The sequence below is a fragment of the Stegodyphus dumicola genome, chromosome 2, assembly GCF_044657685.1.
Source record: "Stegodyphus dumicola isolate Sdum_Otavi_A_Nest chromosome 2, ASM4465768v1".
Taxonomy (NCBI): domain Eukaryota; kingdom Metazoa; phylum Arthropoda; class Arachnida; order Araneae; family Eresidae; genus Stegodyphus; species Stegodyphus dumicola.
The window spans coordinates 77,051,868-77,065,837 of record NC_140769.1 but is presented as its reverse complement, the minus strand read 5'-3'; the positions used below and the strand labels follow the sequence as shown (position 1 = coordinate 77,065,837).

At 33.9% G+C, this 13,970-nt stretch overlaps 1 pseudogene; it reads left to right on the top strand.

The window, feature by feature from the left end:
* Positions 1 to 4,140: 4,140 nt before the first annotated feature.
* Positions 4,141 to 4,881, top strand: LOC118194414 (V-type proton ATPase 16 kDa proteolipid subunit c pseudogene; annotated as a pseudogene).
* Positions 4,882 to 13,970: the final 9,089 nt, after the last annotated feature.

Here is a 13,970-nt window from a genome sequence, read left to right as displayed (position 1 = left end):
AGCTACTGATTATATTGCGTAATATTGCGATATTGTATGAATATATCTGAGATATTTTGAAGTTTCGAGAAATATCTCTCCTTTACTCCGTTGCAAAATAAAGCACAAAATACTGTAAGGCCGAAATAAAATACTTGGTACTGGGCTGAATCATTTTTCATCATCCAAACTAACAAAGAATTATTGTTTTTACATCAGAAGTAAGATCATTTCAGTTGAAGTACAAGATTTTTATTTTCTGCGAGTCTGCAAATAACCAGTCAGTAGCTATATCGGAAAATGCTGTCATTCGACATGGAATTTTAATTGATCTTATAAGGTATTTTCTACCTCCTTTCTGCATCCCTTCGTGGTGTAACAGTAGCACACTCGGCGCATATTCGAGAAATCCAGGTTCGAGTCCTGGCCTGGGCATTGCTCATTTTTCGTGTTTCCTACTTCAAAAATTCTAAGGACTCCATAGTGGCGCCTGAACTAAAAGGTTGGTGATTGATTATTCTTCATAACCAGGAGTTGGCGATTGGGTTCCCTAATCCCCAGTCGCCTTTTAAAAGCGGGAATATATAAGATATTTTCTCCCTCCGTTCTGCATGTTTCGTGGTGTAACGATAGCACACTCGACTTGTATTTCAGAGGTCTAGGTTCAAGTTCCGGTGAGGGCATTACTCATTTTTCGTGTTTCCTACTTCAAAAATCCTAATGATTCTACGATCTTGTAAATTATAACTTTAATTTCTTTAGATATGCGCAATTTAAAATTAGTGCAAGTATTTCTTGATAACTTATGCTTTTATTTTCGTTTTAGAATCTTAATTGATAAATTAATAATTCATCCAATTTATAAGTTTTATGGACATTTCCATCATTTTTGTAGTTAAAAAATACTACCATTTTTATAGTTAATGAATAATATGTTTCATGTTATAGTCTTTCTTTATAAACTTTAGATAATTTGTGATACTAGATCAGAAGGTATGAGGAGAGCAGAGTTTCAAGACACGGACATTTACTAAACGACAGTAAGGAACTGTGACATAAGATTACATAAATCTGAATATTCACAAAAAGGAAATCATAAAACTTCTTAGTATTGTAAGGATCCTAAGTTTTACAAACGTTTATTTTATTTTAAAACTGTACTATCACTTCTTATTTTCTACTTCCGGCCAGAATTAAATGCTTTAACTTGTTTATGCAAATTGTCTTGCTAACGCCCAAGTATTTACGTAAGTTGCGGCTTTTTGCCAAGAGAGAGAGAAGGAGTTTCAGGAAGTAAGTCGCTTGCCACTGCAGTTTTTACGAGTTTTCACTCGGTTGCTGGTTTATTATCGCCCTCTATTTTATTTCAAGAAATTAATTAATGAAGAATCAGCATGAATGTATGTATGTTCCTGTGTGCATTGTGAAAAAACAATGGAACCTAAAGACATCAAATTTTGAATAACATAGTCCTCCGCCCGAATATTAGGCACCTGGCAGCCCGAATTTTGAATTTCGAATTTGTTTTATTATCTATTTGATATTTGAAAATTTTAAAGAATTTTGGATTAAAAACTCAACGATTTCAAAACGAGTAGAGGCAACACTATGCTAAATAAAACATTTTTGTCTCCAGCACGCCAGAATGTCAGAAATGCTGGTTTAAAATATTTTTAGACTAGAAGAGCGTTAGCCCAAATGCTCTCGAAACGTGTATGAGTGTGTAAATTAAAATACGCGCCTTTAGACATAATAAGTTTTCAGATTCTTTTGACATGTTCTTTTGTTAATACTAATACGAATATATATATGTGATGTACCAGCTTTTCCAGAGGTTTAGTCCAGAGGTTTAGCCCTCTTGATATTTGTAAACGTATCGTAGTTTCAGCAGCTCGGCGTACTACATACGTACCCTTTTAAATAAAGGCCAGTCTTAGTGCTAGGCATTTAATTCAAAGTTAGCTTTTAGTTAGAGTTTTAGTTAGTAGTTTCATATTCTTACGTTCAGACCACAAGTGGTTGGACATTGTATCCCTAAGTTCGGGAGTACTTGTAAAAGTATAGAAAATAAAGGGTTTCGTATACCCTTCCTGCTTGTGTCGTCTGTTATACACAAATCTTGAACATAGCTTGAATAAGCTCCCTGTTCCTATTCAGGACACACCATGTTTCCAAAGCAAATCAAGAGAAACACAAGTCCTGACAGTGTCTTATTATTTTTATAATTATATACCCTTTAGTCAAACACTACTCAAAATTAGGTTAACAATACATATATATATATATATATGTGTGTGTGTGTGTGTGTGTGTAATAAAATTCCATAGTCAAGAATACACTTAAAATTCTAACTGTTTGTTCTTTTCATTTTTAATGGCGACGGTCTCTTATTTGAAAATACGTAGAATTAAATCCACAGCCCCTTAGTCAAGTTGTTTTTTCCCGCCTTTTCTACACGTATAGTTATAGAATGTTTTGTAAATATTTAAAGCGAACTGGATTGGTTGACGAGGCTGACGTCATTTCTTGGAAGCTCCGCCTTTCCAGAGGCTATAAAAAGACTCGCAAAGGAATATCGGAGTCTTTTCTTTAACGTAACGATGCAATAAACTTCATACAAAAAGTTATTAGTAGTTCTTTTTTATTTACTCCAGAGATCTGATTTTTGTAACTGCTATTTCTCCTAAATAATAATAAATGGATTCTTTTTTTTAAACTTATCGTCTGATATTTTGAGCTTCTACTACGTCTATGATTCTTGACTAATCTATTTATTCTGGACAAAAGCTGGTACATCACATATATATATTCGTATTAGTATTAACAAAAGAACATGTCAAAAAAATCTGAAAACTTATTATGTCTAAAGGCGCGTATTTTAATTTACACACTCATACACGTTTCGAGAGCATTTGGGCTAACGCTCTTCTAGTCTAAAAATATTTTAAACCAGCATTTCTGACATTCTGGCGTGCTGGAGATAAAAATGTTTTATTCCGCATAGTGTTGCCTCTACTTTTTTTGAAATCGTTGAGTTTTTAATCCAAAATTCTTTAAAATTTTCAAATATCAAATAGATAATAAAACAAATTCGAAATTCAAAATTCGGGCTGCCAGGTGCCTAATATTCGGGCGGAGGACTATGTTATTCAAAATTTGATGTCTTTAGGTTCCATTGTTTTTTCACAATGCACACAGGAACATACATACATTCATGCTGATTCTTCATTAATTAATTTCTTGAAATAACATAGAGGGCGATAATATTTGATGGCAACAATTTGAAAAGTGATTCAGCGCTTTTTAGTATCTTATCTGTGATTCAGCGCCATCTTTTATTGAGCTCTTTTTAGTACGAGTGCACTCTTGAAAAATGATTCAGCGCTTTCAGCGCATTCGACACAATATGCCGTTTCGAAACTAATAGCCCTTCTCTTTTAACGCCTCTTTGACTAAAATAAATTTCTCTTTGTCAGAAGAGACTCACAAACTAAAATGAAGAAAATATAAAACCCGCATTTCACGAAAAAATGCGACTGATGTCATGATAACGTGACATTCAAAAGACTAGATCCCATTTTTCTATAGTAGTGGCAACATTTCTAACGCGATATAATATGTATCTCGTATGTAAAATAATTTAATCTTTTTATTTTTATTTTCAGTATTAGTTTGGGCTTTATTGTTATAAATTCTGAGCACGTTAGAAATTGTAGCTTTTCAAATTTAATTTCAGATTAAAATCATAGTAAGCTGAGACATTTTATTCAAAATAAATAATTCTCATTCTGTTGTTTATGTAATCCTCTGGGAGGGGGGGGGGAAGCTTTCCGAGGCAACGAGGATAAATTAAAACAAGTGACTCTTCGTTGTTTCCAAATAATATTTATTAAAGTAAAAAGGAATAAAGTTTTATAAAATCATAGAAATTAATATTAAATACATTTGACCTTGGAAAAACGTAAGATTGTACAAAATAAAAACAGAAAACGGAATTGATTTTACATAATCCTCAAATTTTTGTTTAATTTTTTTACAATGTGGCAACAACTCAGTTTTACCAATCAGCTTACATCCATGAGAATTGTTATTTTAATTCCATTTTCAGTACTTCGAGTGGGAAAAATTAAATAATTTTTATTATTATAATACTTACGAAAGCAATGTTGGAAGAAGAACCTATTTATGCTCCATTTTTTGGATCGATGGGAGCATCTGTTGCAATGATTTTAAGTTCTCTTGGAGCAGTATATGGTACGCTGAAGTCTGGAACTGCTATTTCAGCAGCAGGAACAGTGAGACCAGATTTGGTTATGAAATCACTCATTCCAGTAGTTATGAGTGGGATCGTAGCTATTTACGGACTCGTAGAAGCCATTTTAATTGCAAACAGTATATTTTCATCAGCAGAGGGATATACGCTATATACAGGATTTTTACATTTTGGAGCTGGTCTTACAGTTGGTTTGAGTGGTATGGGTTCTGGCTATGCTATTGGCCTAGTTGGAGAAGCTGGAGTCAGGTATTCAGTTCAGCAACCTAATCTCTTTGTAGCCATCATTCTAATGCTCATTTTTGCCGAGGTTCTTGGATTGTATGGACTTATTATAGGACTCATACTGACAACGAAAGTCTGATTAAAAATAGAACAGCTTTACTAAATGTAACAAATTTATACATTTACAGTATGTTATAAAAAAGAAGATAAATAGAGTTTTTGCTTCTTTTCTTTTTCAATATGGCAGTGTGCTAATGTTGTTTAGGCTACTATATTGTTTTCGGTTATTGTCGGCTATATTTGGACACCATTAGTGACAAGTTTGCTCTCTCAGTACTGAAGAAAATTATTGTATTTTATAGAAAATAGCCCTTAGAATTTCGCCCAATAAATTCTTTGTTAAAAGTCACGAACCTCGTACTTCTAACTGGAGATCAACTTAGCTCTGTAATTATGAGTGTATAAGACTCATTGTAATTTTCAGTTTATATATTTTAATAAAATTATAATATAATAATAAATATATTATATTAAAATCAGTTTATATATTTTATTGATATTATTAAAGTCCACCCAATCTGTAGTCACCTTTGTTTTTAATCCTTTCCAAAATGAGTTTCTTTACCATTCATAGTTCTTATATAGCAACTTCATTAAATGAAACTGATTTTCTGTTACTGTTACGAGAGCATTTCATTTCCAAGACGAATGACACATTGCTAACTTTTGTTGCTCTTCTAACTACTCTGATAAATTAAAATTTATTTCTCCATATCTTGATGCTAAATACATTCACTCTAAGAGCGTATGACACTTAAAACAAAAATGACAATGAAATTAAAAAGCTTAGTAGAAGTTTTGAAGTTAATCAAGAGTAAAGATTAATCTTCAATTAGATTTACGAAACTGGCTTTGCCAGTCCAGTATTATTTGGACAACGTTGGTGACAAAATTTTTAACTCAGTATCGGCGCAAATTTAAGGAAATTAGAATAAAGGGAGTAAACATGACGGCACGGAAGTGAAGTCAAGGGTAAACTTCCTAAAGATGGAAAACAAATGTCAACAATATGACATCACGGATTATCATGGCCACCGTGTAGCACATTATACATATATATATGTATATATATACTAAGAAAATGATCCATGTTAAGTATCAAAATCACGAGAAAGACTTATAAATGTACGACTTACAAATGATGTATAGCTGACATATACATAACACCAATTAGAATTTTAAGAAAACCAAGGAGGCATCGTTTAGTGGCTACGATCCATTGGCCATAAGTCGTGACGTTTCATGTCTCCACTTTCATTGCATAGGATATATAAGGAAGACTTTTTCATTTATTCTAATCTCCTTGAGCGAATTATCATATTCGACTGACTATCGCCTTTATAATTGTTGCAAAGTAGGTATTTCACCAAAAGTCGACAATCTCACACCCTCAACTAAAGAGAAATCCCCAAAATATATATTAAATTAAACTAAATTAAAGATGTGGAATTTTTAGTCCAAAAAGGGCTACTAAGGAATCTGAAGTCGCTCAGTGTTTATCAGTGGTTTAAGTAACACTTTTATAAGTAACTGACATTTTGCTTTAAGTTGAGACTACTTACCTTAATATTAGATGCTAAATAAGGAGAAATAAAATATGGGTTTTTTATATTATTGCAATGAAACTAGTACCAGTGGCAGTGAAATTATCATAAGTCAAATATTTGTAATAGGCACATCATTCGCAGTCTGTATTCAAAATATTCGTTCTTGATTAAGTATTAACGTATTAAACATTTTTAATTATCTCTTAGAGCATTCAGAATTATTGAATTAATTAATAATCGCTTAGAGCATTTAAAAATTGTTGAAAATTGGTTGTTTTTGTTTGACATTTATCTGAGGTTATAAACAATTACCAGTGGTTTGAGAGCGCAAACCGTTTTATTCAGAAATAACAATAAATGAATATATCAGTCAGATCAAGTGACGGATATCATTGTTATTATTTTCATGCGAATCATTGATAGATACTGCAGAAGTCTAAGGGGAAAAGAAGAAATAAGGAAGCGATAGCAGAAGTTCTAGTTTAAGCAAATATGCAGTTCCGAGAATATCGCTTATTTGCTTATGCACATAATTAGCTAATATTGTTACGAATTTTGTGCATATGTAAATAAATTTAGTGAAATTAAATGCATATTATAGATGTCTTGTATAATATAACATGAAAGGCCTCAGGATGCGAAGCATCGCCAGAAAAATAAGGTTACAGATTAAGTCCATTAAACATTGAGGTAAATGTCAATCTCGCCCCACTCAGACGGTATAGTGGTTAGGGAAGCTTGACTGCGATACCAAAGGGACCGCTTTCGAATCCCGGGGAAGGCATGCGTGTAAAATTGTGTGTTCCTTCATAGGAGGTAACGGTGGCCGCCTATTAGGTGCCTCCACAATAAAATGGCCATCCTTCTGTCCTCAGTAGTGGCCAATGCCTTTATAGGCAAGTGCCCGGCACTGGAAAAAAATCTGTCTATTTTGTTAAACTGGTGAAATAGATACCGGTTTTGAAGACTGATGTTAACTGATTTTGTAGACTGTCGCCAAACTTGGCGAGAAATAGCCAAAAGTTGCGTGGTTACCATCCGGAGACATTTTAGACCAATCGTTATGTAACTGTAACTGTTTCCTGCCTTGTGTAAGTGTAACTGTGTTTGAGAAATCGAAAGTACGGAAAATTTCTCGGCAGACGGGAAAAAAAAAATATATATATATAATAGACCGGAGAGAGCAACAGATTTTAGTTCAATATTTAACTCACAGTATTCAGAATTCTGAGTATTTAGAATGTTGAAAGGGTACTATGCGAGCTTGCGCTTTTGAGGCTCTTAGCGTTACCTTGGGTTCCATTTTCTTAAGTAGGTTGAAAGTGGTAACTACTGACACTCTTTCATACTCGGAACAGCTGTAGGAGTACTTTTGTGTGAAAACTTCCCAAACTATAAAGTAGTTCAATTCATTAAGAACCCGTGCGTAACAATATATTTTTGAGTCTTACAAAGTTAGTTTCACGTAGAATTATAATTTTTTTTTTCTTTGAGAACATACAGACTCCCCGTGCACCACATATGTACAACACGGGGCTTACAGAAGTAAGTTAACTAGAACATTAAAGGTTACATGTATAAATAAACATTAAAAATTACATGCATAAATAAAGCGAACAAAAGCAGAGAACAGCAGTCTGGACTTCACGAAAACAGATAAGTTCACTGGCCACGTCACTCCGAACATTTTCAAATCGTTATGTAAGTATAATCTAGGGCCATCAAATGTAGGGCACGAGAAAATCAAATGTTCCACATCCTGAGGAACACTTTTTGAACATTCACATAAATTGTTTGATCGTAGATTAAAACGAAACAGATAACTTGCAAATTTACCGTGACCAGATAAAAACTGAAACACTTTAAAATTTAACGAGAGGAAAGAGTCGGAATTCAGTCTATGGTAAATAGAAGGAACCTTTTGGTGACTTCAGCATTACAAGATGAAATGTATTCCTCATTCCACATTGCTAAAAGCTTTTTATAATGAAAGGACTTCCAATAACTCTTTGGAATGCTAATGTTGATATTAATGGGTAAATTTAAGGCATCTTTAGCTAAGAAATCAGCTCTTTCATTTCCGTAGAAACCATGATGAGCACGCACATAAGCAAAGCAGATATCAATACCTCTAATTCTAAGTGAACTAACAGTTACTAGGGTTTCGATAACTAATTTATCGCAGCTGGTAATACTGTTCAAAAGTTGAAGAGAAGAAAGAGAAGCAGAACAAATAAGGTACTTTGAGGATGTTGTCCCATGATCCTGGATCCATTTGACGACAAGATAAATATACAGAAGTTCTGCTTGAAAAACTGTACATCCATTCCGTATACGGTGTCTAAGAAAACAAATCTCGGAATGGCCTTCAAAAAGAACAAATGCAAGGCCAACCTTGTTGTTCATCTTGCTGCCATCTGTAAAGAAAACCATATGAAAACTTATTTCAGCAGTCTCTTTATAATCGCAGAAATTTATGGGTTCTAAAGAAGCGGGATGAGGAAGATCAGTGAAGGGGACAATTCCATTAATACAGTCTTCCGAAGCATGAGTTGCCAATGACTCAAAAATATTATTCTTATATGCAATTTCAAAATTAATAGGCGGAACTCCTGCAAGAACAAAAGTAGCCTCATAGCTTAAGGTTCTATAACCACTAATAATACGAAGAAGAATTCTCCGTTGAATCTTTCTTAAATTTCTTTTGTTAACCTTCTTGGCAAGAACATGTCCCCAAGCACTACAGCCGTACGAAATGAAAGGTACAATACACTGCTTATACATGAGTTTCTTATCATCGTAGCTTACTCCAAAAGTATTTGTGGCAATTCGGTAAAAGCCATTAATAATTTTTTCACATTTAGCAGAAAGGAATTCAATGTGCTTTTTCCATGTTAATTTTTGGTCAAGAATGACACCAAGATATTTAACATTTTCTACAAATTCCAACGGAGAATTATCGAGCATCAAAGAAGCAATATTTTGTTCATCAAACGTACTGGGAACAAGCATAGCTTTACTTTTTGAAGGATTGAAAGTGAGTTTATGAGAAATCGCCCAACTAGAGACAAAATCTAGAACTTCTTGTGCTCTCAAAAGAATGTTATTCAAAATCCTTCCTTGGAAAATTAATAGTAAGTCGTCTGCAAATGCAATTTTTAAACAACCGTCGAGATGACTTAAGAGATCATTTATGATTATGTTCCAAAGAGTAGGTCCGGATACAGAGCCTTGAGGACAGCCTTTTTCTAGAGAATAAACCTTAGCTTCGTTCCCAAGCCGAAGCTCAGCAGTCCTCTCGTTCAAGAAGCTTTTAAGAAGGTTATAGATATTATGTGGTATACCAGCATTTTTAAAAATTTTTAAGATAGATGGCCACCAAGCATTATCAAAAGCTCCTTTGAAATACAGGAAAATAAGAAGTGTAGTATACTTCATTTTCTTTGCACACTGCAAGATATTACAAAGGCGAATAATGGCGTCTTCAGCGAACTTCCGAGGAGTAAATCCGAACTGAGAATCATTATAAAAGCATTTTTATCTCAAATACCAATTTATTCTGTTAATGAAGAGAGTTTCAAGACATTTTCCCAAAGTAGGCAAAAGACTAATGCAACTAATATTATCAAGATAAGGGGTTCTTGTATCTAACGTTTTAGGAATCAAAACAACCCGAGCTCTCTTCCATTGTGCTGGAAAAACTGCTAATTGTAAACAAAGGTTGAAAAGTCTGTGTAGAAATGTGCTATCCACTGCATGAAAGTGCTGTACAATTTCATTAGAAAGAGAGTCAAGCCCAGGTGATTTGTTCTTCTTGAGATTTTTAATAACAGTGTTAACTTCTGAAGTAGAGAACGGACAGTCCATAAAAGAAATATAAGGTCCATCAGACTCAGTGCGCAAAGTTCTATGAGAATTTCTATCATCACGCGCATTATCTCTTGGCAAATTCTTTGTAATTATAGCAACAATTGTATCACTCAAACTCGAAGTAACACTGCCATCCGGGAGTTTAATTCCCGAAATCTCAATCCTTTTCGCAAAATTGGTCTTAACCCCATACTTATATATAGATTTCCAGACATTGTGAACAGTAATAGTTGAGAGAAAATTTCTCCACGACTCAAGCTTAGCATTAGCTAATTTAGCCTTGTACTTATGCCGCAATTCGAAATATTTAATTTTATAAATATTTTTAAGAAGACATTTTCTTTCTCTCTGGAATCTACGCCTAGCAGCATTTACATGCTTTCTATAACAATCAATTTCCTTAGACCACCAAGGGACCCCATTCTTCTTACTTTTCTTCATCGGAATTGAAAGTAAAGCACAATTAAAAACAACGGTAGAAAGTCTGTTTACAACATTTTCTAATGCAATACAATCAGAGCAACTGTTAAGAAGGATATTCAAGTTACACAATTCTCTCTTACAAAGTTCAGTAAATAAAATACAGTTCGCTCTTTTTAAATTAAAAGTACACAAATTAGAAGATATAATCGGACGGCATAAAACAAGTTCAAAGATAATCACTTTATGGTCAGAAAGAGAATCTTCCTCAGAGATATCCCAACCTTGAACGTATGGCAGCAGTCTTAAGGTACAAAGCGTAAGGTCAATATAACTCGAGCCTTGCGTGGAACAGAAGGTAGGTCCGCGATTTTCATTAAGTAGAAACAAATGATTCGCACTAATAAAATCACTAAGTTTCGTTCCTCTAGCATCAGTAATAGGAGTATGCCAAATCGCTGATTTGCTATTCGAATCCATACCACATAAAAAATTCCATGGTTTCTTCATCGTTAAAATTTGTGAAATTTTTAATAGTTCTATGTCAATATTAGTTTGGGGGGCTCGAAATAAGCGGAACAAATAGTCAAGTCAGATCCATTGATTTTTATATCTAAAACAATAGTATTATAAACTGTATGATTTAATTCCAAAAAAGGAGAAAGATGCGAACAATAACAGCAGACTTGACAACTTCTGCTTCGGAATCATAGTAAACTTTATATTTTATTGGAAAGCCAGGAAGAACACCTTTATAAAAGTGCGGCTCCTGAATCAGTGCGACATTAGTGTCATTTTCCTCCATATATAAAATAAGTTGCTGAGTAGCAAGTTTTGATTTGTGCAAATTTATTTGTACAAAAGAAACAGACAAATTGTCGGACTTACCCATAATAAATTTTTGAAGCTGCAAGATTCATCATAAATGTATGGCTGGGGCAAGTTCCAGAAAATGGCTTATGATTTACATCAACTTTCTTAGTTGCATTTTTCGTCTTCTTATTAAATCTTATGCAATTAATACACACTTGCACTTCTTTTTAATCACATTCTGAACTCTTATGCTCACCAGAGCAGCAATAGCAAGCCAAGGGATTTCTGCAATCAAGACTTCTGTGGTAGCCTAAACATTTAAAACATCTATTTAAAACAACAAAATCTTCAGCTTTACACATATTCCACATCACTTTAATACGCCCAAAATTTAAAATACGCTTGCGCACAGAAGGATGCACCTCAATAACCACGCTTCTCTCACGTTGAAACTTTTTTAAAGTAAAGCGAACTTTAACGTCTTTGCAAGTCTCTTCGCTCACGGTAATTTCAAGATTTTGTTCTTCAATAATTTTTAACAGTTCACCATTACTAATACTGTTTGGCACATTTTTAAGTAAAACTGTAGGATATTTTCGTCTTGGAATAGAGGGATTCAAAATAGATGAGTCTTCCTGCAAAGCAGTAAACAATTTTTCTTTATCATATCCCGAAGCACATTTCACCATTACTTTATTGTTATGAACTGTTCGAATATTGCTAATTCCAATTTTATGTTTCCGAGGGTTGATTTTAGCTTTAAGGAGCTTTTTAACTTCATCAGATGTACAGTTTTGGGCACTCACATAAACACAGCAATCTGAATCAGTCTGATTTGTCCCAACAGATGGCGCCACAGCATTAGCACACGATTTCGTTTGCATGACTGAATTCAATAAGCTTTCTTTACAAGCTTCACGAAAATTTACAGATTTAACATGCTCAACATACCTAGTAATCAAACTTTTAATCTCACCCAAAGCCTTCTTCGCATCATCACGAATCTGCGGATTCATATTGCATTTCGATACGATGGCTGATTCCACCTTTTGAAGCTCATTGTCCAGAGCTGCATAGAACTCGTCACCACCTCAGTCCGCCATGTTGACGTAACTCTTAGAATTATAATTTGCACAGTTTATCATATTTTTTTGTGTTCCGAATGAGTTAAGAATGTTAAGTAATACTTTTCCCTACTTAAAACTGGTAGCTTTAGTTTTCCTAGCCTAGTGTTAATAACTGTTAAATATTATATTACATAGATTAAAAATTGTGCCTTCTTTCAGATGAATCTCTAGCATTACGTTTGATCAAGCGTTCTAAGTTTATTTTTGGAAGCTTATAAATTATTTTTTAAATCTAGAAGTGTTATTTTAGTAATGCTTTTAAAATTATTGCTTTTCTATTAAAATAAACCCCAATGTTATAAAATGAGTATAAATACCAATATTTCAAGAGGAATACCTTATAAAGTCTATTGTTCAACGATTCCTCAGCGCACCATTTAAAATTTGCGATCCATGACAGAAATTAAAAAGTTTTGGAGCCAAACTTAGGTTCACTATGGTCAACATTATAACGTTTTACAAATCCTGTCAGCAAGTTTATTAAATATTTTTAAAAGTTAAATTAACAGAAACTGTAACACCTGAGAAAATAGACTAGAAGAGAAACACGCTAATGTGACAATCAAAATCGTAAAAAACAACCTTATATTTAGCGTAGGTATAATGAAACACTCAATCGATTTCGAGGGCAGCTAAAGGTCCCTCCTCATCAGGAGAAAGAAGTACATAGAAAGAAGAAAATAGGAATCACAGAAACACGTGGTGCTTATCAGCACTGCACGTGGTTATAACTAGATTTTTAATCAGAGTTGCACTGGCCGCCTACTTTTACTGAGCCAGGCTGTCTGATCAAGCATAAAGAAATATTAGCGAAGTTAAAATAGGGAGCGAGGGGCAAATGCACATTACGCTCAAAATCTGAACTTCAAATAATGGAAAGCAACCACTGAACGGATTTTTATACCCTCTGGTAGTACCAAGTGCGAGGAGGTAACGCCATCTATCGGCAAAAATAATTGAATTAAGACAGTAGAATTTTAAAGGCATTAGGAAGAACTGGATTGGACTTCAAAGCATTAACTAAACTTTCTAAATCTTTGTGAATGTGAAAAGCCTCAAGAAAATCCAATTCGCCTATGGAAGAAGCCTTTTGGATGATTTTTGCAGACCCAAAATCAAAATTATGGTTAAAAGTCCAGCTATGATACGCTATTGAAGACTTGTTAATTTCCCCTTTTTTGACATAAGATTCATGTTCCTTGATACGAAACTTCAACGCTCTTTTTGTTTGGCCAATATATCTTAAACCACACTGACATGATATACTATAAATTCCCCAAGAATTCAAGACAGAAACGCAATCTTTTAGAATCGAAGGGTGAATTTTATTAATAGGGGAGAAACCGACTTGAAAATTGAATTTCTGGAGAATCCGTGCAATTTTATAGCTAACGGAAGGATAAAATGGAAGCACTACAAGGTCATTGATATTATTTCTAACAGTGGAATGTCTTCTTTGATGGGAATCTGAAAATTTTTTGACAGCTTTATCAATAATCACGGGAGAAAATCCACGGTCAATCGCAACTGCCCTCAAATAATTAAGTTCATTGGTAAGCAAAGATTCAGAGGAACAAACTTTTAGCTCGCGGAAAACATAATAGTAAAAAGAAGCCATTTTTTGCTTAACAGGGTGGCATGACTTGGTATGGGGTG